This window comes from Triticum aestivum, chromosome 3D (assembly GCF_018294505.1).
Source record: "Triticum aestivum cultivar Chinese Spring chromosome 3D, IWGSC CS RefSeq v2.1, whole genome shotgun sequence".
NCBI lineage: Eukaryota > Viridiplantae > Streptophyta > Magnoliopsida > Poales > Poaceae > Triticum > Triticum aestivum.
Genome location: NC_057802.1, coordinates 387,029,963 through 387,052,768, shown reverse-complemented (window position 1 = coordinate 387,052,768; position 22,806 = coordinate 387,029,963).

The following is a 22,806-nucleotide window of genomic DNA, read 5'->3' as shown; positions in this document are numbered from 1 at the left end:
CATCATCTCCGCGTTCTCAGACGGCGTCCGTGACGTCAAGATGAAGGAAGAGCTCGCTATCCACGAGGAGCTTTGCACATCTCAGGAGCTGTTCAACCTGGCAACCAAGTGCGCAAGAGCTGAGGAGGGGCGCCTCTCTCCTTGAGCTGCCAGCTGCAGGAGCGGATGAGAAGAAGGCCAAGGCCAAGGACGTGAAGCGCAAAGAGGCAGTAGTGCTCGCAGCGGAGCCCGACACCAAGCAAGGCACAGATCAGCCCGAGTCATCCAAGAACGGACGACCGTTCTGCGCCTTCCACAACCTGAACACCCACAACACCAGCGACTGCCAAGAGCTCAGAGCCATTCGGGAAGGACGCTACGGTCGACGCCCCGAGCGCAACGACCGGGGCTACGGCCGCGGAGGCGGATGCTAGGAGGACCGTGGCCCGTGCCAGGAGTGGCGCGACCAGCCTCGTGAGGACCGCTGGCAGGACCAACCTCGCGAGGGCGCCTGTTGGGACCCGCCTCGTGAGGATCGCCCCCAGGGCAACGCCGGTCTTCCCCCGCTGCCGCCACCAAGGAGGAACGACGACCACCACTAGGGCGAGGGGGCTGGGGGCTTCCAGGAGCCACGTGCGATCGCCTGCATCTTGGGCGGTGCCCAGGCCCCAGCCTCTCAACGCATCTTCACACAGTTCGCTCGCGAGGTGAACGTGGTGCTCCCCAAGCTCGAGGCCACGCACCCGCTCTGATGGTCCCAATGTGCCATCACCTTCAACTCGGCAGACCAGCTCAAGTGCGCAGCCACCGCTGGCGCCCTCCCTATGCTGTGCTCCCCAGTCATCAACAATGTGCAAGTCACCAAGACTCTCATCGACGGCGGCGCAGGGCTCAACGTCCTGTTCGTCGACACGTTCGACAGCCTCCTAGTGCCATATGAGCAGCTCCAGCCAACCAAGCCTTTCTCAGGAGTGACCGACGGTTCCACCACACCGATAGGGCAGGTCCGCCTGCCTGTCACCTTCGGGGAGCGCAAGAACTATCGCACCGAGCTCATCGACTTCGACGTCGCGCACATCCGCCTGCCGTACAATGCCATCCTCGGGTATCCAGCCCTGGCCAAGTTCGTGGCAGTCACTCATCATGGCTATAACGTTCTCAAGATGCCAGGAAGCGGAGGAATCATCACGATCCCGTGTGAAGAGTGTTGGAAATATGGCCTAGAGGCAATAATAAAATGGTTATTATTGTATTTCCTTATTCATGATAATTGTCTATTGTTCATGCTATAATTGTATTAACTGGAAACCGTAATACATGTGTGAATACATAGACCACAACATGTCCCTAGTAAGCCTCTAGTTGACTAGCTCATTGATCAATAGATGGTTATGGTTTCCTGACCATGGACATTGGATGTCATTGATAACGGGATCACATCATTAGGAGAATGATGTGATGGACAAGACCCAATCCTAAGCATAGCACAAGATCGTGTAGTTCGTTTGCTAAGAGCTTTTCTAATGTCAAGTATTGTTTCCTTAGACCATGAGATTGTGCAACTCCCGGATACCGTAGGAATGCTTTGGGTGTACCAAACGTCACAATGTAACTGGGTGGCTATAAAGGTGCACTGCAGGTATCTCCGAAAGTGTCTGTTGGGTTGGCACGAATCGAGACTGGGATTTGTCACTCCGTATGACGGAGAGTATCTCTGGGCCCACTCGGTAATACATCATCATAATGAGCTCAATGTGACTAATGAGTTAGCCACGGGATCATGCGTTACAGAACGAGTAAAGAGACTTGCCAGTAACGAGATTGAACGAGGTATTGGGATACCGACGATCGAATCTCGGGCAAGTAACATACCGATAGACAAAGGGAATTGTATACGGGATTGATTGAATCCCCGACATCGTGGTTCATCCGATGAGATCATCGTGGAACATGTGGGAGCCAATATGGGTATCCAGATCCCGCTATTGGTTATTGGCCGGAAAGGTGTCTCGGTCATGTCTGCATGATTCCCGAACCCGTAGGGTCTACACACTTAAGGTTCGGTGACACTAGAGTTGTTATGGGAAATAGTATGTGGTTACCGAATGTTATTCGGAGTCCCGGATGAGCTCCCGGACATGACGAGGAGCTCCGGAATGGTCCGGAGGCGAAGATCGGTATATTGGACGAAGGGTATTGGAGTCCGGAATTGTTCCGGGGGTACCAGGCTATGGCCAGCATGTCCGAAAGGGGTTTCGGAGGCCCCGGCAAGCGTTGGGGGCCTTATGGGCCATGGGGAAGGGGCAAACAAGCCCACTAAGGGGCTGTGCGCCCCTCCCAACCCCTCTCACATAACCAGGAGAGGTGGGGGCGTCACCCCTAGGGCAGCCGCCCCTCCCGGCTTGGGGGCAAGTTTCCTAGGGGGTGGGGGCGCCCAAACCCATCTAGGGTTTCCCCTGGCCGCCGCCTCCTCCTCTAGATCCATCTAGAGGGGCCGGCCCCCTCTCCCCTTCCCCCTATATATAGTGAGGGGGTGGGAGGGCAGCCACACCCTTCCCTTGGCGCAGCCCCTTCCTCCTCATACATCTCCTCCTCCTCCGTAGTGCTTAGCGAAGCTCTGCCGGAGAACCACGAGCTCCATTGCCACCACGCCGTCGTGCTGCTGGAGTTCTCCCTCAACTTCTCCTCTCCCCTTGCTGGATCAAGAAGGAGGAGACGTCCTCGGGCTGTACGTGTGTTGAACGCGGAGGCGCCGTCCGTTCGGCGCTAGATCGGATCTTCCGCGATTTGAATCGCCGCGAGTACGACTCCATCAACCGTGTCCTTGTAACGCTTCCGCTTAGCGATCTCCAAGGGTATGAATATGCACTCCCTCTCTCTCATTGCTAGCATCTCCTAGATTGATCTTGGTGACGTAGGAAAATTTTGAATTATTGCTACGTTCCCCAACAGTGGTATCAGAGCTAGGTCTATGCGTAGATTCTATGCACGAGAACACAAAGTAGTTGTGGGCGATGATTTGTTCAACTTGCTTGCTGTTACTAGTCTTATCTTGATTCGGCGGCATTGTGGGATGAAGTGGCCCGGACCGACCTTACACGTACTCTTACGTGAGTCAGGTTCCACCGACTGACATGCACTTTATGCATAAGGTGGCTAGCGGGTGTCTGTCTCTCCCACTTTAGTCGGATCGGATTCGATGAAGAGGGTCCTTATGAAGGGTAAATAGCAATTGGCATATCACCGTTGTGGCTTTTGCGTAGGTAAGAAACGTTCTTCCTAGAAACCCATAGCAGCCACGTAAAACATGCAACAACAATTAGAGGACGTCTAACTTGTTTTTGCAGGGTATGCTATGTGATGTGATATGGCCAAAAGGATGTGATGAATTATATATATGTGATGTATGAGATTGATCATGTTCTTGTAATAGGAATCACGACTTGTATGTCGATGAGTATGACAACCGGCAGGAGCCATAGGAGTTGTCTTAATTTATTGTATGACCTGCGTGTCAATGAAAAATGCCATGTAATTACTTTACTTTATTGCTAACCGTTAGCCATAGTAGTAGAAGTAATAGTTGGCGAGACAACTTCATGAAGACACGATGATGGAGATCATGGTGTCATGCCGGCGACGAAGGTGATCATGCCGCGCCTCGAAGATGGAGATCAAAGGCGCAAGATGATACTGGCCATATCATGTCACTTTATGATTTGCATGTGATGTTTTGTCATGTTTACATGTTATTTGCTTAGAACGACGGTAGCATAAATAAGATGATCCCTCACTAAAATTTCAAGAGATGTGTTCCCCCTAACTGTGCAGCGTTGCGAAGGTTCGTTGTTTTGAAGCACCACGTGATGATCGGGTGTGATAGATTCTAATGTTCGCATACAACGGGTGTAAGCCAGATTTACACATGCGAAACACTTAGGTTGACTTGACGAGCCTAGCATGTACAGACATGGCCTCGAAACACAAGAGACCGAAAAGTCGAACATGAGTCGTATAGTAGATACGATTTACATGAAGATGTTCACCGATGATGACTAGTCCGTCTCACGTGATGATCGGACACGGCCTAGTTGACTCGGATCATGTATCACTTAGATGACTAGAGGGATGTCTATCTAAGTGGGAGTTCATTAAATAATTAGATGAACTTAATTATTATGAACATAGTCAAAAGGTCTTTGCAAATTATGTCATAGCTTACGCTTTGGTTCTACTATTTAAGATATGTTCCTAGAGAAAATGTAGTTGAAGGTTGATAGTAGAAATTATGCGGACTGGGTCCATAAACTGAGGATTATCCTCATTGCTGCGCAGAAGGCTTATGTCCTTAATGCACCGCTCGGTGTGCTGAACCTCGAGCGTCGTCTGTGGATGTTGCGAACATCTGACATACACGTTTTGATGACTACGTGATAGTTCAGTGCGTAATGCTAACGGTTTAGAATTGAGGCGCCAAAGACGTTTTTGAAACGTCGCAGAACATATGAGATGTTCCAAAGACTGAAATTGGGATTTCAAACTAGTGCCCACGTCAAGAGGTATGAGACCTCTGACAAGTTTCTTAAGCCTGCAAACTAAGGGAGAAAAGCTCAATCGTTGAGCATGTCCTCAGATTGTCTGAGTACTACAATCACTTGAATCGAGTGGGAGTTAATCTTCTAGATGAGATAGTGATGGTTCTCCACAGTCACTGCCACCAAGCTATTAGAGCTTCGTGATGAACTATAACATATCAGGGATAGACATGATGATCCTTGAGCAACTCACGATGTTTGACACCGCAAAAGTAGAAATCAAGTAGGAGCATCAATTGTTGATGGTTAGTAAAACCACTAGTTTCAAAAAGGGAAAGGGCAAGAAAGGGATACTTCATGAAATGGCAAATCAGTTGCTGCTCTAGTGAAGAAACCCAAGGTTGAACCCAAACCCGAGACTAAGTGCTTCTGAAATGAGGGGAACGGTCACTGAAGCAGAACTACCCTAGATACTTCGTAGATGAGAAGGATGGGAAGGTCAACAGAAGTATATTGGATATACATTATATTAATGTGTACTTTACTAGTACTCCTAGTAGCACCAGGGTATTAGATACCGGTTCGGTTGCTAAGTGTTGGTAACTCGAAATAAAAGGCTATGGAATAAACGGAGACTAGCTAAAGGTGAGATGACGATATGTGTTGGAAGTGTTTCCAAGGTTGATGTGATCAAACATCGCACGCTCCCTCTACCATCGGGATTGGTGTTAAACATAAATAATTGTTATTTGGTGTTTGCGTTGAGCATAGACATGATTGGATTATGTTTATGGCAATACGGTTATTCATTTAAGGAGAATAATGGTTACTCTGTTTATTTGAATAATACCTTCAATGGTCTTGCACCTAAAATGAATGGTTTATTGAATCTCGATCGTAGTGATACACATGTTCATGCCAAAAGATATAAGATAGTAATGATAGTACCACATACTTGTGGCACTGCCATTTGAGTCATATTGGTATAAAACGCATGAAGAAGCTCCATGTTGATGGATCTTTGGACTCACTCATTTTTGAAAAGATTGAGACATGCGAACCATGTCTATTAGTATATATGCATGAAGAAACTCCATACAGATGGATCGTTTGGACTCACTTGATTTTGAATCACTTGAGACATGCAAATCATAACACATGGGCAAGATGACTGAAAGGCCTCGTTTTCAGTAAGATGGAACAAGAAAGCAACTTGTTGGAAGTAATACATTTTGATGTGTGCAGTCAAATGAGTGCTGAGGCATGCAGTGGATATCGTTATGTTCTTACTTCACAGATGATTTGAGTAGATGCTGAGTATATTTACTTGATGAAACACAAGTCTGAATTATTGAAAGGTTCAAGTAATTTCAAAGTGAAGTTGAAGATCGTCGTGACAAGAGGATAAAATGTCTGTGATATGATTATAGAGATGAATATCTGAGTTACGAGTTTGGCACACAATTAAGACATTGTGGAAATTGTTTCACAACTGATACCGCCTGGAACACCATAGTGTGATGGTGTGTCCGAACATCATAACTGCACCCTATTGGATATGGTGCATACCATGATGTCTCTTATCGAATTACACTATCGTTTATGGGTTATGCATTAGAGACAACCGCATTCACTTTAAATAGGGCACCACACAATTCCGTTGAGACGACACCGTATGAACTATGGTTTAGAGAAACCTAAGATGTCGTTTCTTAAAAGTTTGGGGATGCAACGCTTATGTGAAAAAGTTTCAGGCTGATAAGCTTGAACCCAAAGCGGATAAATGCATCTTCATAGAATACCCAAAACAGTTGGGTATACCTCCTATTTCAGATCTGGAAGCAAAAGTGATTGTTTCTAGAAACGGGTCCTTTCTCGAGAAAAGTTTCTCTCGAAAGAATTGAGTGGGAGGATGGTGGATACTTGATGAGGTTATTGAACCGTCACTTCAACTAGTGTGTAGCAGGGCACAAGAAGTTGTTCCTGTGGCACCTACACCAATTGAAGTGGAAGCTTATGATAGTGATCATGAAACTTCGGATCAAGTCACTACCAAACCTCGTAGGTCGACAAGGATGCGTACTACTTCAGAGTGGTACGCAAATCCTATCTTGGAAGTCATGTTGCTAGACAACAATGAACCTACGAGCTATGGAGAAGCGATGGTGGGCTCGGATTCCGACGAATGGCTCGAGGCCACAAAATCCGAGAGAGGATCCATGTATAAAACCAAAGTATAGACTTTGGAAGAACTACTTGATGGTCGTAAGGCTGTTGGGTGCAGATGGATTTTAAAAGGAAGACGGATAATGATGGTAAGTGTCACCATTAAGAAAGCTCGACTTGTCGTTAAGATGTTTTCCGACAAGTTCAAGGAGTTGACTGCGATGAGACTTTCTCACTCGTAGCAATGCTAAGAGTCTGTTGGAATTATATTAGCAGTTACTGCATTATTTATGAAATCTTGCAGATAGGATGTCAAAACATTGTTTCCTCGACGGTTTTCTTGAGGAAAGGTTGTATGTGATACAACCAGAAGGTTTTGTCAATCCTGAAAGATGCTAACAAGTATGCAAAGCTCTAGCAATCCTTCTAAGGACTGGAGTAAGCATCTCGGAGTTGGAATGTACGCTTTGATGAGATGATCAAAGATTTTGGGTTTTTACAAAGTTTATGAGAAACTTGTATTTCCAAAGAAGTGAGTGGGAGCACTATAGAATTTTTGATGAGTATATGTTGTTAACATATTGTTGATCAGAAATGATGTAGAATTTCTAGAAAGCATACAGGGTTATTTGAAAAGTGTTTTTCAATGGAAAACCTGGATTAAGCTACTTGAACATTGAGCATCAAGATCTATAAGGATAGATCAAAAACGCTTAATAGTACTTTCAAATGAATACATACCGTGACAAGATTTTGAAGGAGTTCAAAATAGATCAGCAAAGAAGGAGTTCTTGGCTGTGTTACAAGGTGTGAGTATTGGGTAAGACTCAAAACATGACCACGGCAGAAGAGAGAGAAAGGACGAAGGTTGTCCCCTATGCTTTAGACGTAGGCTCTACAGTATGCTATGCTGTGTACCGCACCTGAAGTGTGCCTTGCCATGAGTCAGTCAAGGGGTACAAGAGTGATCCAGGAATGGATCACATGACAGCGGTCAAACTTATCCTTAGTATCTAGTGGACTAAGGAATTTTCTCGATTATGGAGGTGGAAAAAGAGTTCGTCGTAAAGGGTTACGTCGATGCAAACTTTGACACTAATCCGGATGACTCTGAGTAGTAAACTGGATTCGTATAGTAGAGCCGTTATTTGGAATAGCTCCAAGTAGCGCATGGTAGCTGCATCTACAAGATGACATAGAGATTTATAAAGCACACACGGATCTGGAAAGTTCAGACCCGTTGACTAAAAACCACTCTCACAAGCGAGATATGAACAAACCCCATGGGTGTTGGATTCATTACAATCACATAGTGATGTGAACTAGATTATTGACTCTAGTGCAAGTGGGAGACTATTGGAAATATGCCCTAGAGGCAATAATAAGATGGTTATTATTGTATTTCTTGTTCATGATAATTTTCTATTGTTCATGCTATAATTGTATTAACTGGAAACCGTAATACATGTGTGAATACATAGAGCACAACATGTCCCTAGTAAGCCTCTAGTTGACTAGCTCGTTGATCAATAGATGGTTATGGTTTCCTGACCATGGACATTGGATGTCACTGATAACGGGATCACATCATTAGGAGAATGATGTGATGGACAAGACCCAATCCCAAGCATAGCACAAGATCGTGTAGTTCGTTTGCTAAGAGCTTTTCTAATGTCAAGTATTGTTTCCTTAGACCATGAGATTGTGCAACTCCCGGATACCGTTGGAATGCTTTGGGTGTACCAAACGTCACAACGTAACTGGGTGGCTATAAAGGTGCACTACAGGTATCTCCGAAAGTGTCTGTTGGGTTGGCACGAATCGAGACTGGGATTTGTCACTCCGTATGACAGAGAGGTATCTCTGGGCCCACTCGGTAATGCATCATCATAATGAGCTCAATGTGATTAATGAGTTAGCCACGGGATCATGCGTTACGGAACGAGTAAAGAGACTTGCCGGTAACGAGATTGAACGAGGTATTGGGATACCGACGATCGAATCTCAGGCAAGTAACATACCGATAGACAAAGGGAATTGTATACGGGATTGATTGAATCCCCGACATCGTGGTTCATCCGATGAGATCATCGTGGAACATGTGGGAGCCAATATGCGTATCCAGATCCTGCTATTGGTTATTGGCCGGAGAGGTGTCTCGATCATGTCTGCATGATTCCTGAACCCGTCGGGTCTACACACTTAAGGTTCGGTGACGCTAAAGTTGTTATGGGAAATAGTATGTGGTTACCGAAGGTTGTTCGGAGTCCTGGATGAGATCCCGGACATGACGAGGAGCTCCGGATTGGTCCGGAGGTGAAGATCGGTATATTGGACGAAGGGTATTGGAGTCCGGAATTGTTCCAAGGGTACCAGGCTATGGCCAGCATGTCCGAAAGGGGTTTCGGAGGCCCCGGCAAGCGTTGGGGGGGGGCCCTTATGGGCCAAGGGGAAGGGGCAAACCAGCCCGCTAAGGGGCTGTGCGCCCCTCCCAACCCCTCTCACGTAACCAGGAGAGGTGGGGGCGCCACCCCTAGGGCAGCCTCCCCTCCCGGCTTGGGGGCAAGTTTCCTAGGGGGTGGGGGCGCCCAAACCCATCTAGGGTTTCCCCTAGCCGCCGCCTCCTCCTCTAGATCCATCTAGAGGGGCCGGCCCCCTCTCCCCTTCCCCCTATATATAGTGAGGGGGTGGGAGGGCAGCCACACCCTTCCCTTGGCGCAGCCCCTTCCTCCTCATACATCTCCTCCTCCTCCGTAGTGCTTAGCGAAGCTCTGCCGGAGAACCACGAGCTCCATTGCCACCACGCCGTCGTGCTGCTGGAGTTCTCCCTCAACTTCTCCTCCCCTTGCTGGATCAAGAAGGAGGAGACGTCCCCGGGCTGTACGTGTGTTGAACGCGGAGGCGCCGTCCGTTCGGCGCTAGATTGGATCTTCCGCGATTTGAATCGCCGCGAGTACGACTCCATCAACCGCGTTCTTGTAACGCTTCCGCTTAGCGATCTTCAAGGGTATGAAGATGCACTCCCTCTCTCTCGTTTCTAGCATCTCCTAGATTGATCTTGGTGACACATAGGAAAATTTTGAATTATTGCTACGTTCCCCAACAAAGAGAGGGATGCGGTGTGCTCCCTTGAGCGCGCCTTTCAAGCCGCAGCAATCGACGACCCCGACAGCAGAAGTGAAGGCCCTCCGGAGACCATCCCCAAGAAGAAGTTGCCACGCCGCACAGGACCTCAGGAGGATGGTGTCGCGGCAGGAGCCTCGTGAGGATCAGCGCCCGCTCCAGGGGTGCCTCCCTCCATCGCATAGGAAAGCGCGCCCGGCGCCCTCCTCAGGCAGGGCTCGGGGGCTCCCTTCTGGAGAGCCTCAGACCTTGCCAACCTCACGAGGGAGGCGCATGGGCACCACTTGGAAGTGTGCCTCACGGCACACCTTCCTCAGGAGAGCTCAGGGCAAGGAGTGCCCACCACTCAGGAGTTCATCGCCAAGACCACCCAGGAACTGCAAGAAGCAAGAGCCATGCGCGGCCACAGCTGCTCACAAGGCGCAGCTCCCCATCCAGGTGAGGATGCCGGGCTGCGTGTCTGCGTCGACCTCCCAGGTCTCAACAGGGCCACATCTCAGGAGCGCTTCTAGCCTTCGCGTGCGGGCCGCTGCGAGGGCCCACCACACAGCTACGTTCGCATGCCCTTCGGCTTGCCGAGCGTGGCGTCGGCCTATCAGCGCAACGTGCGGCATGTCCTGGCGGCTCAGGAGGCCAGGTTCTATGCCGCCCTTGAGGAGATGGAGACGGTCTTCAGGGAACCTCCAGAGCCCCTAGAGCCTCCCGAGGCTTAGGGCCCTGGTGGCTCATGAGGAGCCATTCCTTCAATGCGCGGCTACAGCTGCACCAACTCTACTTCGTCTACAGAATCAGGTGACATCTTCCAAGTTCGTTTAAGCTGGGAGCGCCCCTCGGGCTGCATTATTCCCAGGCCACATGGGTCTGTCCCTGTGGCATGTATCCCTTGCTGCTTAAGTCTTTAGCTTACCTTGCTGGGGGCGCCCCTTGGGCTGCATCATCCCCAAGCCGCTCGGGCCAGACCTAGTGGCATGTATCTTCCTGCATTTATCCAAGTCGATCTGCTCTCCATGCTTAACCTGCCAACGGCTATCACCTGCTCGATCATCGCCTCCCCCGGGGCCTTCACATAGCCACGGCGCTGGTGCATGGGTCCGTCCCTGCCAGGACCGACAAATCTGAGTGGTCGAGCTCTGGCTCGCGGCACGCGCCGCGCACGTCACCTCACCAAGCCCTCAGTGCCTCCACCTCACCCAGAGCAACCAGTGGCAGGCTAACAGCTGTAACGGCAAACCATGTTCTTCTTGTGCCTGCTCACAGGGATCCCGAGGGAAGGATAGCAGGCAGCACCGCGAGTCCCTTTTTCCCTCGTGCAATTCGCTTGCGCGTTAAAAGGGGGGCTCCTGAGCATCGCGACTCAGGAGCTCTTACTGGCTCTCCAGCCCTCACCCCCTGGCATTGACCACGGCATCGCGACCTGGCATACCAGCGGCGGCTGAGCTCGCACGAGGGCCGGGACCTGAGGACGTAGAGAACTAAGGAGAGCATGAGGGGAGAGGAACTCGTATGGGCCGACCTGGCTATGCTGCACGAGTTGGCGCACATCCCAAGCGCGACATCAGGAATCGCAGCGAAGTCAGCAAGATAAGTGTTGCCCTAGGATCAACTAAATATCTGGGCCTAATGGTCACTCACGCCATGCCGCAGCCCCGTTGCGACCAAGTCATTTTCCTTTCTTGCCTTACCATGGCTGCTTGAGCGCTAAGGGGGACCTCCTGAGCATCGCGCCTCAGGGGCTCTTACTGGACCTCAGGCCTCACACCTCTTGGCCTTGACCACGGCACGCGACCTGGCATACCAACAACGGCTATAGCCTGCCTGGGGACCGGGACCTGCCAGCGTAGAGCAACAAGCCATCGCGAGGAAAGAAAGGGGGGACCAAGCCTTAACGGGACGTGCACTCACCAAGTTTTCATAACAAGGAAGATAAGCACCAAAGACATTATAGACCCTTACATGCCCCCACGGGGTGATTCATGATCCTTCGCAGGAAACAAAAGCTGATACTAAGGGGAATCCTATCTACACCCTTCCGTGGCAGACGCCATCATCAACAGTGGGCCACGGGAGGCCGGCGCCAACCCCATCCAGATCAGCGGCGGCGATGGCCGGACGCTGGAGCCCTGCTCCGAGCGCGGCGAGAGCTCGGGGGCACGTAGCTGTCGTTGCTCGTCTCTGGAGTCTCGTAAAGCTCAGGAGAGCTGCTGGACTCCCAGGGGCTACTGTTGTTGGATTAGCTGCGGGCGGAGCGCACGCCAGTCTGGCGCTCATCCCCAGGGCAGCACTCCAGGCGGCGGCCCTCGGCGTCGAAGACCTTGAAGAAGAGCATGGAGGCGCCATCGTACTCGAAGTGGATTGCGAGGGCTCCCCTCGCACGGCAGACCCGCGCGATCTCGCCCCAGTCGCGGGTGATGAAGATCTTGCCGGCGGGGACCGCTTCGCTCTCCACTCCGGTCGCTGGAGCGCTGCAGTTGGCGTGATGCAGCCGGAGCTCGAGAGGCCCCCTCGGTGGCATCACGTCGGAGAAGAACCGCGGGAAGCGGATCCAGGAGCTTGGAGGCATCGGCGCCTACAGCACCAACTCGCGCGAGGAGTCCGTGGCGTGGGCCCCAGGGGCGATGGCACGTGACGCCGTGGCGCGACGGCCCCAGACGCGGCGCGGGCGGCGCTGCTCGCCACTCCAACCTCCCGATCCCTCGGCTCGGGTGTACAAGGGTAGCGGGTACCCAGGAGGAGGCCGCTCGCACCAAGGCCTCGTCACCACCTGCATCGCCACTTCATCACGGCGATGGATTGACCTCTTCTTCGGTGGAAGTGGCCCCGGATCGTTACAGGGAGCTTTTCCTTTCTCTTCGGCGGAAAACCTTCTGATGGGCGCCATTGTTGTCAGCAGTGGAGCAAGGAGGAAGAAACAAGCAAGCGAGGAAGAGATGGGCAACGGGGGCTCCACCCCCTCCCCATTTATAGTAAGAGAAGGCCAACCGGCGTCTCCCATGATCACAGGTAATGATGGTTTTCCTTGCATGTCGCAGGGACATGTCAAGTCGTGCAGTTGCCGAGGCAGCGTGGGGAAGCGGAGACGCCCACATCCAATCAACCGCCACGCGTCAACCGAGGCCGCAGGCTTTTGGGGCCCGTGGTGCTCCAAACTTGACCCTTGGCTTCGCCGCGAAGCCAAGCCCGAGCGCACCTTGGGCCCGGGGGCTACTGTCGGCGTTCTGGGAACGGGGGTCCCCAGACTTGCCTGCCTGCGGCCCACGGCATGGCCAGGCAGCAGGCCGTACGACCCATCTTCGTTAACAAGGCACCCAAGACCCTTGCGAGGGTCCAAGCCTCGCGAGGCGGACGACGCAAGACTTCCTCTGGAGTGGCCTAGTCAAGCAGGCTCACGAGGAGCGGAGATATCAAGGCGAGGCAAACCTCACGAGGCTCTCATGACGTGAGCCATGACGAATGGTACCAGGTGGGTGCGAGGCAGGCGCCAGCGCGCGCAGCGTCCCTATTTCCTCTTTGGTGCTAAGGAGGCCAGCGCAGGCGAAGAGTACCGAGGCATCAGGCAAAGGTTGCCATATTGGTGAAACGAGACCAAGACCAGGAGGACGGCAAGGCGGAGGTCATCGTGGAGCCCAAGACGGCGTCACCCCAGAGCTTTTTGCAGGCGAAGACCGCTTTTGTCAGGATAGCTTGTACTAGCTGCCCCCTTCAAATTTGCCCGCCATTGTTGGCTCCCTTCCCGCTCGATATTTGGGAAGAGGACCAGGGCCTATATAAGTAGGACTAACCACCACAGTAGGGGGGCGATTCCCAATGGCATCGAATCCTCACGCCACAAGTTCACAAGCACAAGAACACCTCAACCTCAGGAGGCTGTTCTTCCCTTGTACTGTTCATCATCAGCCCAAGAGGCAATCCACCACCACCACACTGGAGTAGGGTATTACACCACAACGGTGGCCCGAACCAGTATAAACCTTGTGTCTTTTTGTGTTGCGAGTTCGTCCGCGAGATCATAGCGAGCTAGAGCGTAGATCGGTAGGAGGGAGAGACTTCGCTCGCACCCCAGTGTTCGAACCTTAAGGGTTTGCCAGAACCCCACATCCGACACATCCCCTCCATAGATGTCCTTCTGAGTGGTCTGGTGCTAGCTTTGGAAGATGGGAGGAGAGGCAGTGGTCTTGCAATAGAGAAGAGGGAGAGGCGAGACAGTGGTTTTGGAATGGAGATGATGGAGAGGAAAGGGGGTGGTTTTGAAATGGAGAAGAGGGAGAGGCGAGACGGTGGTTTTGGAATGGAGATGATGGAGAGGAGAGGTTCCCCTGCCATTCGGTCGCTAATAGGTGGGCCCCGCGCTTGGTGGGGCCCATGTGTCAGTGTCTCAATGGCAGGATGGGCTACATCAGGGGATCCTCGTCCAAGGAGCGAGGAGGTGGTTTTGCAATGGAGAAGAGGTAGAGGCGAGACGGTGGTTTTGGAATGGAGATGATGGAGAGGAGAGGAGGTGGTTTTGGAATGGAGATGATGGAGAGGAGAGGAGGTGGTTTTGCAATGGAGAAGAGGGAGAGGAGCGTGCGACAGCGATTTAGGATTGGACGAGAGGGCCGGCGCGCTGTGACTGGATCAAAATCAAAATCAATTTACCCTTCAATTAAGAAAGTGATCCCACATTAACTAGTCTCCCTTTTATTCTGGGTCATAATTGACCATGATTTTCGCAAATAAAATATATGTTATACGTTGCAAAAATAATATAATTTGAAAGTACATTCAGATACGAACCAAACGATACAATGTTTGGTGACATGCATTCACATTTTGCTTGCAATATAGTACGTGGTCAAACTTGACCCAAAATACGCAAAACAAAAAAATACTTCCAGGACCAGCGCCGCTCTTCCGCTCTTCTCCTCTTAAACCACTGCCGCTCCTCTCCTGTTCCAATCTAAATCCAGCGCCGCTCCTCTCCTCTTCCATTTCAAAACCACCGCCCCTCCTCTCCTGTTCCAATCCAAAACCAGCGTCGCTCCTCTCCCGTTCTAAACCAAAACCAGCGCTGCTCCTCTCCTCTTCCATTAAAAAACCACCGCCGGTGAGTGAAGGTGCTGTGGAGAAGTAGATCGATGGAGGAGTACAACCGATACGTGAGGATCGCAGACGGCGACCCTATGAAGCTAGCTAGGATGTTAGAGATACAGTCTTGGTTTGACAACAAGGACCAACTAGCGGCAACGGCGACATCCATGGCCAAATATATGCAACAGAGCGAAAAGGCGGTGATACTCTCGGAGGGAGTCACGCAGGAGTACATAGAGCTGCTCCTCTGGGCCATGGAGCAAACAGATTCACCAAATCCGATCGTGAGGGAGGGTTGGTGGGAGTATCGATCCCAGATGGAGCATCCACCAGAGATTGAAGGATCGAGCATCTACAGGGTGCCGTTTGTGAGGGTGTCGTGCCAGAGCGAGCCGGTGGAGTCTTCGTCGACCGAACCCAACTACAAGAGGAGAAAAACAGTTGGCCCCACGATGCTTCCCCGCCATCCTCTCCCTCGCCGTTCACATCGTCTCACGGGGCGGCTATCTGCCGCCGAGGAATAGGAGGGATTGCCCCCCCCCAGACCAATAGTCGGGCAGGTTGTGAATTGTCAGGAGGAGCTTAGGGTTGTTAGTATTTGCAAGTTGTGAATTGTGTTTTGTGTTGTGTATTTTGAGAGTACTTTCAGATATGAATGTCTTTTGAATTTCAGATTTGTAGTATTGAGCATATGAAGTATTTTATGAATTCTAGAGATCTATTTTTAGCACCTAAAAAATGTAGTTTCGTAGGAGTATAAAAGTGCAGACAATGTGATTCTTAGAGAAGAAACTGCAAATTTCAGTTTCAGATAAGAAACTCCAAGTTCAGTTTCAGATAAGAAACTGCAACTTTCAGAGGCAGAGCATTTATATTAACACGGCCTTTTCAAACAGTGTTAACATCATGCTGGAAGTTTTATTCATGGTCGAAACTAGAACTACCAGCCAGTTAACATCATGCTGATCAACATTCATGCATAGCACATCTTCATATCATGCACAGTCAAAAAGATATGCTATTTTCAAGATGCCCACACAATGTTGAGTGTGCGAAAAATAGAGAAAATGAGGGACGAAGTTTTGGCAAGTGTTGGACATGGTGTGCGTAGGTGACAATTGGGACCCACATGTCAATAAAAGCAGAGGCAAAAAATTTGGAGATATTTTCTCTACACAGGTGGAATCGAACCCGGGCGGAGCAGCTGTCGGGTAGTGTCACTCGGCCACTAGGCTAGTTCAGTTGTTTCGTCACTAATAAGGCACTTCCTCAGGTGGTCGGATCTCCTCCCGCGCCTTTGTGCGCTCACCGCGACGCCGTTGTCTGCCGTTGTGAACATGCTGAACAAACGAGAGGAATCTGGCGAGGACTGTACGTGGAGAGGCGGACAGTCGGGACCCACCAGGTCTATGGCCGTACGCAAGCAAGTGCCTCATCGAAAAAATACTTCCTCCTAATGCTATACTGACGTTGGGGCCCACGGGGTTGTCAACATAGTTACATTTTTTAGGTGCTTCAACGTAGTTACTATAGGAGATAAATTCACAACGAAGCCGGGGAGCTGGCAGATATCATTTATTATCACGGGGGCAGCAAGTATCAGCTGGGTTTTGGGCTGCCCCGTCTAGGCTTTCTTTTTTAACATGCGCAGCCCACGACCTCGGATGGGAGGTCCATAGGCCTGTTTGTATTTTCTTGAGGGCCGTCATGTATCGACCGGCCTATGGACCTCCCATCTGAGGTTTTATTTTTCTTGAAACATCAGCAGCCCAATTTATGTATTTTTTTGAAGAAAACGCAGAGGTCTGTTCTATTTTTCAATATAAGAATAGGAACGCCTGGTCCAACTTATGTTTCCCTTCTAACTATATTATATATATTTAAATTATTTTATATGTTATTATATATTATTGTTATTGTCATCATATATTTAATAGATACTTACATATGTAAGAAAACAATATCCCGCATCTTATTAACTTATAAAAATAATTTCTTAACAATAAAATCCTTGATTTTTTTGGCAACGAAAATCCTGGTGATTCTGTACAAAAGCTAGGTAAGATTTAAGGACCAATGTAATAATAAATCACTTATTATTTAAACATATATATAACAAAATGCTCAGCCCCTGTTTATTTTTTGATAACATTGTTGCGCCCACCCCAACATTATAATTAGAATAAGCCCAGCAAAATCGTGTATTTCGAGAAAGTGCAAATGGCCTGTAATTTTTTAGGAAAAACATAAATGGGCCGCATGGACGCTACATTATTTGTTCACCCAGCCCAGCTAATAGACTGTAATTCAAAAAAAAGAGATCAAATGGACTGTAAAATCTACCCCGCAAAAAAAGACTGTAAATTCTGAAAAAATGGGTTGAATACGTGCCACATTTTTGGAGGCTGAAATGTGGGCCAATAGGTCGAAGCCAATGCAAGTCGTTGTCAACTTAGTCAAAAAATGATTCTGACATCGTTAGCCGTTGGATTTACATCCAACGACCGGCATCCATCTTCAATCTCTCGTCTTCTTCCTCCAGCGCCGCCGGGACCACCTGGTCCCGCCTCATGCTGCTAGCAGCTCTGCTTAGCACGCTTCGCTGTGAAGCGCTACTCCACCGTTGGCCAGGCCATCCCTCCACTCCTCCACACCTCCTGTTCTTCTCCACTGACTGCCGAACCACACCGCACCAGAACCAGTTAACCCTCGTAAACCTCTCCGTCTGCGAATCTAATCCCGCGTCTTCCCATCTCCGACTCATTGCTGTTCCGGGCCTCGCCGTCGTCCACCACCTTGGATGCGCTCGGCGCGGAGTGGTCAACGTGGTCAAGGAACGACACCATCGGAAGTAGACTGTGCGTGGAGAGGCTGACAGTTGGGTCCACGACCGCACACAAGGAAATGCCTCCTTATTACGTGCAAAATATTGATTCCTCCACCCGACAGCTGGGACCCACCGGAAGGGCCTCTATATTTCACGAAAAATGTTCCCACCGCTGACAGGTCGGACCCACCAGCTATATCTTCGCATGCAAGGAAGTGCCTCCTTATTACGCACAAAAAAATGAATACCCCCCGGCTAGCTGGGACCCACAATAGTGGGAGGTTGACGGGGACGGAGGGCTTTGTCAACTTAGTCAATATGAACGATTCTAGCTCCAGAGACCGTACGATGTCCATCCAACGACCGTAGTGCTTCTTCAACCTCTAGTCTTCTTGCTCCAACCGCCCAAAGCAGCGCCGGTCGTGCCTCGTGCTCCTGCCTCCCGTGGCCGGCTGCGATGCCGCGAAGGCCTCACCGCCCCTTACTACTCCCACCGCTGGCTAGGCCATACCTCTATTCACCCACACCCCCTGTTATTCTGCAGCGACGACAGCCTCACACCGCAGCGAACCACTGAACCCTCATACTCCTCTACGCGTGGGCATCCACTGCCGCGTCTTCCCCGGCTCCGCGTCGTCCCCTACCTAGGCCTCGCCGTTGTCCACCGCCCTAGTGCTCTCGGCACGGCGTGGTCAACGTGGTCAAGGAACGACTTCCATCGGACGTGGACTATACGTGAAGAGGCTGATAGCTGGGTCCACGACCGCAACAACGAAGTGCCTCCTTATTACACGAAAAATAATGATTCCTCCACCTGACAGCAGGGACCCACCGGACGGGCAACTGTATTTTGCGAAAAAATGTTTCCCCCTGACTGCTCGGACCTACCAGCGACATCTTCGCACGCAAGGAAGTGTGTCCAAAAAAACGATTCGCCCCCTGACTGCTGGGACCCACCAGCTACATCTTTGCACGCAAGGAAGTGCCTGACAGTCGGGACCCACCTGGTCGAAGCGTACGTAGCGTTGTCATTCTGGTCGCGAACATGTACGTACATACTGGTTGATGTAGAGGCGCGCACGTGTCGTACTAGAGGCGCGCACGTAGCATGTACACGTATGTACAGCGACCAGGGTGCAAGAAAGTAAAGACGGCCACGTACGTACATACGGGCGGGGTCTCGAACGCCTACTCGCGCGTTCGTATGGCCAGGGCTCGTGTACATGGCTGGGTCGGAAAGGAGAAACTGCATCGTCGTCGTGTTCATGGGGAGGCAACGGAATGCGTCGTGTTCATCGGGAGGCAACAGAACGGGTGGGAGCCAACCGGCTTGGACGGAACAGCCGATGGAAACGAGGCCTGGCGTACCGCAGAACGGAGGAAACGGCCTTGTGTTCGACCGGCCAACTTTGAAACGTGATCCTGTTCATCGGGAGGGGTCTGGCGTATCGCAAAACGGAGGAAACGGACCTCCTACGGTCGAAACGGGGGTCCTGTTGATCGGGAGGGGTGTGGCGTACCGCAAAACGGAGGAAACAGACTTGTGTTGGAGCGCTACGGTCGAAACGGGGGTCCTGTTCATCAAGAGGGATGTGGCGTACCGCAAAACGGGACTCCACGGGATACTGTTCATCTCCACCGTCGACCCCCTCCAGCCTCCACGTGCTACTGTTCATCCACCGTCGACCTCCTCCAGCCTCCACCTGCGACTATTCATCCACGGGCTCCTGTTCATCCAGCCTCCACCACGCGCTACTCCACCGGCTACTGTTCAACCAGCCCTCTCCACGGGCTCCTGTTCAACCACCCCTCCACGGGCTACTGTTCATCCAGCCCTCCACCGCCTACTGTTCATCCTGCCCTCCACGGGGTGGTCCTGTTCATCCAGCCCTCCATGGGTCCTGTTCATCCAGCCCCACCGGGAACTGTTCATCCAGAGGCAACACCACGAGGTCCTGTTCATCCAGAGGCAACACCACGGGGTCCTGTTCATCCATCCCCACCGGGAACTGTTCATCCAACCCCCCCAGCAATGCACACTGTTCATCCAGAGGCAGCATTGATCGGCTTCAGTTAGCAGCTGTAGCGAAGGAATCGCTCGATCGGGTTCAGTTAACAGCCATCGATCGATCGCTCAGGTTCAGTAACGCGTAGCCTGCAGTGCAATCGCTCGGGTTCAGTTAGAGCCCAACGCCTCACACCCACGCGCGTGCGTGTACGAGAGAAACGCGCATCGCTCGGCCCCGACCACCCACCGTAACCAGGAACACCCCGATATTTTCCTCGCCCTCGCTTCTACCACGGTTTTTTTTCCGTCATGGACGGCCCAAAGAATGTCATGCAGCTGCGTTCCGGCCCGCCCAGGACGAAAAGCCCATTTTCTGTCATGATTTTTTGTCATAGAAGTAGGACCCCACCACATCTATTATGATACCGTGTTTTGTCACAATTATTGTCATAGAAGTGTCATAAGTATGACAGAAAAAATTTCGTTCGGCCCAAAATGTCACGGATGTGTCTTTTTTTGTAGTGACGTGTTCCTATTTCTAGAACACACTATATCTGATCACACCATGTTCTTACTTCAGACTACTGTTCTTGCATATCCCGCATCAGTCACTTATGATAAGGCACCTTTAAGTCGCCACTGTGATATTTGTTGTGTCTTGCAAATGATATCTAGCATGTACTGCTTCTAATTTGTTGAAACACCAGACGGTTTGAACTTGGCAGAGTGATACTGGTTGCATCTTTCATATGGTGTCTAGCTTGCAGTGCTTCTAATTTGTTGAAATGCCTTCTGCTTAGTTACCACATCATATGTGTGAATATGTCACGTCGTCCTGTTTTTCGTACATATTCCATCCTCGTATCATGTGTTTGCTTTTCATCCGAGTAGTGATCGTCAGTATCATGCATGAATGCATTCTGAAGAGCGAATTTTATTCCTTTTTCTTATCGATTTGACTTCACAATGCAAAATCAATACAGCTGAAGGAAATTAGTCCGGTAGTGGATGATGGTGGTCCTTCGGAGCAACTCAAACAGAGGGTCTCTAAAGATTCTACTCCGCCATCCTCCCAACAAGATTCGCAAGCCAATACAAGGCTGGACAGTCAACGTAGCTATGTAGATGATGAGCACATCTGCCCTACTCCACCATCACAGGTGCTTGATTTAACTTGGCACTATTATATGTGGTTGCATGTTGCTTATGATGTCTAGCTTGTATTGCTTCCAACTTTGTTGAATTGCATCTGCTTACTTTACACATAATGCCTGTGAATATGACACGTGTTCCTGTTTCTATAACATACGTGTAGATGATGAGCACATCTCCCCTACTCCACCATCACAGGTTGAAACAACATGTGGTGCCCCCATGTGTGGTTTTGGTAATTGATAACATTCTCTATGGACTAATGGTTGCATTGAGTTATATTTGAAGGATTTGTCCATAGGCTTTTCTTGAGGTCCAGGTTTCAAGGAGTATGTGATGAACAAGGTGCTATTCAAGGAATTATCTAAAGATTGGTCATGTGAGAGGTTGATCAAGACTAAGTCAAAGAGTGAATCAAGTTGATCAACTCGGAAAGCGTGCAAGATGTACCGCGAGGGATCAAGTGATCCCATGGTATGGTAAGCATTGTCTATTACGCTTTGTGAACTAACCCATGGTCTACATGAGAGTTCTATGTGGGGTTAGGTATGTTTCCATGGGCTTGCGTCAAGAGGAAGATATCATACAACCCATGGAGAGGATGACATCAAGTGGTGATCGTCATCAGGATTGCGGTGTGCAAGTTCAAGTGGAGCATCATGAAGAGATCATGTCCTTAATGCTTGCCGTCCATTGTGGTGGCAATGGACTTGTGAAGATGCGCCAAGGAGTGGCTCACCCATAGTGTAGTATGGGGGAGCAATCTACTAGTCTTCATCAAGCTAGTGCAATCAAGAAAGGTGGTCCAACTTGAGGGAGTCAAGAACGTCATCATCTAGCTCAAGTGGACTATGTGCAAAGAAAAGGTTTGTTCTTGATAGGTCTTCTATTTTATCGGTCTCATGGTGTTAGTTGGGAGACCGGATTATAGGATCGATAGCCGTACTATCAAGGGGGGCTCTCGAGTGAGTAGCTTGATCATATCGTTCGGTGAGAGCTCAAACCATTGCACTCTTGGCACCATCATATTATTGGTTCTTGTTTGGATTTTCTCTTTGTGAGGTTTTAGAGCTTGTGGTTATCTTCGTGACAAGCTCTAGTTCATCGAAAACCGATTTCCTATGCATCTTATTTTGCGTTTTCGGTGTTGGAGTTTTTACCGGTCTTATTTAAGAAAGGGTTCTCACCATTTTATTTTGGGTATTTTCTGAATTGCTATTTCTTGAAATTTCTATCAATATTGTGTTAGCCCTTGTCTCTAGCTTTCCGACAAACTTGGTGTGACAGCCTGGTTTTTGCCCTCTCTCATTTGCTTGATTTTTATTTGGATTAAATTTGAAACTTGGAGTTTTTTAATCTTTTCATATGGACTTAAACACTTGGGTACTCTTGGCTTTCACAAAAGTGCTCCATTTCCCTCTCTGATCATCATTCCCCTTCTGATCCATCCCAAAATAATCTTTGGAATATTTTTCTTAAATTTTCTCTCAAAAACCCTAGCCAGATCAGTATGCTCCAAAGCAACCCTAATTTTTATGGCCCAGAAAAATCTGAGATAATTCACAAATATTCTTTGAACCCTAGGGCACCTTCCTGAGCAAAAATATTTCATCACTTTTTGGAATATTTTTGCTACAGAAAATATTTTCTGTTCTGGACAGAAATGGTGGTTTCTACAGCAACTACCATTTTACTTGCTCCATTGTGCCTGGGTTTTCTTGTGCATTTTCACCTTAGTAACTCTTGGCTAACCTCCAAAGCACAGCCTCTAACACCCAGCCATTTGACCTCAGTAACCTCTCAAAGTTACTGACCAGAAACTTACCTGGCGTGTAAAAACTTCTCTACTGCACCTGGATCCAAACCAAAGTGTGGTAACATCTCAAACTACCACGAACAACACGCCAGACATGAAGTTTAGGCTTAGCTCGGCCTGATGTCATAGTCCA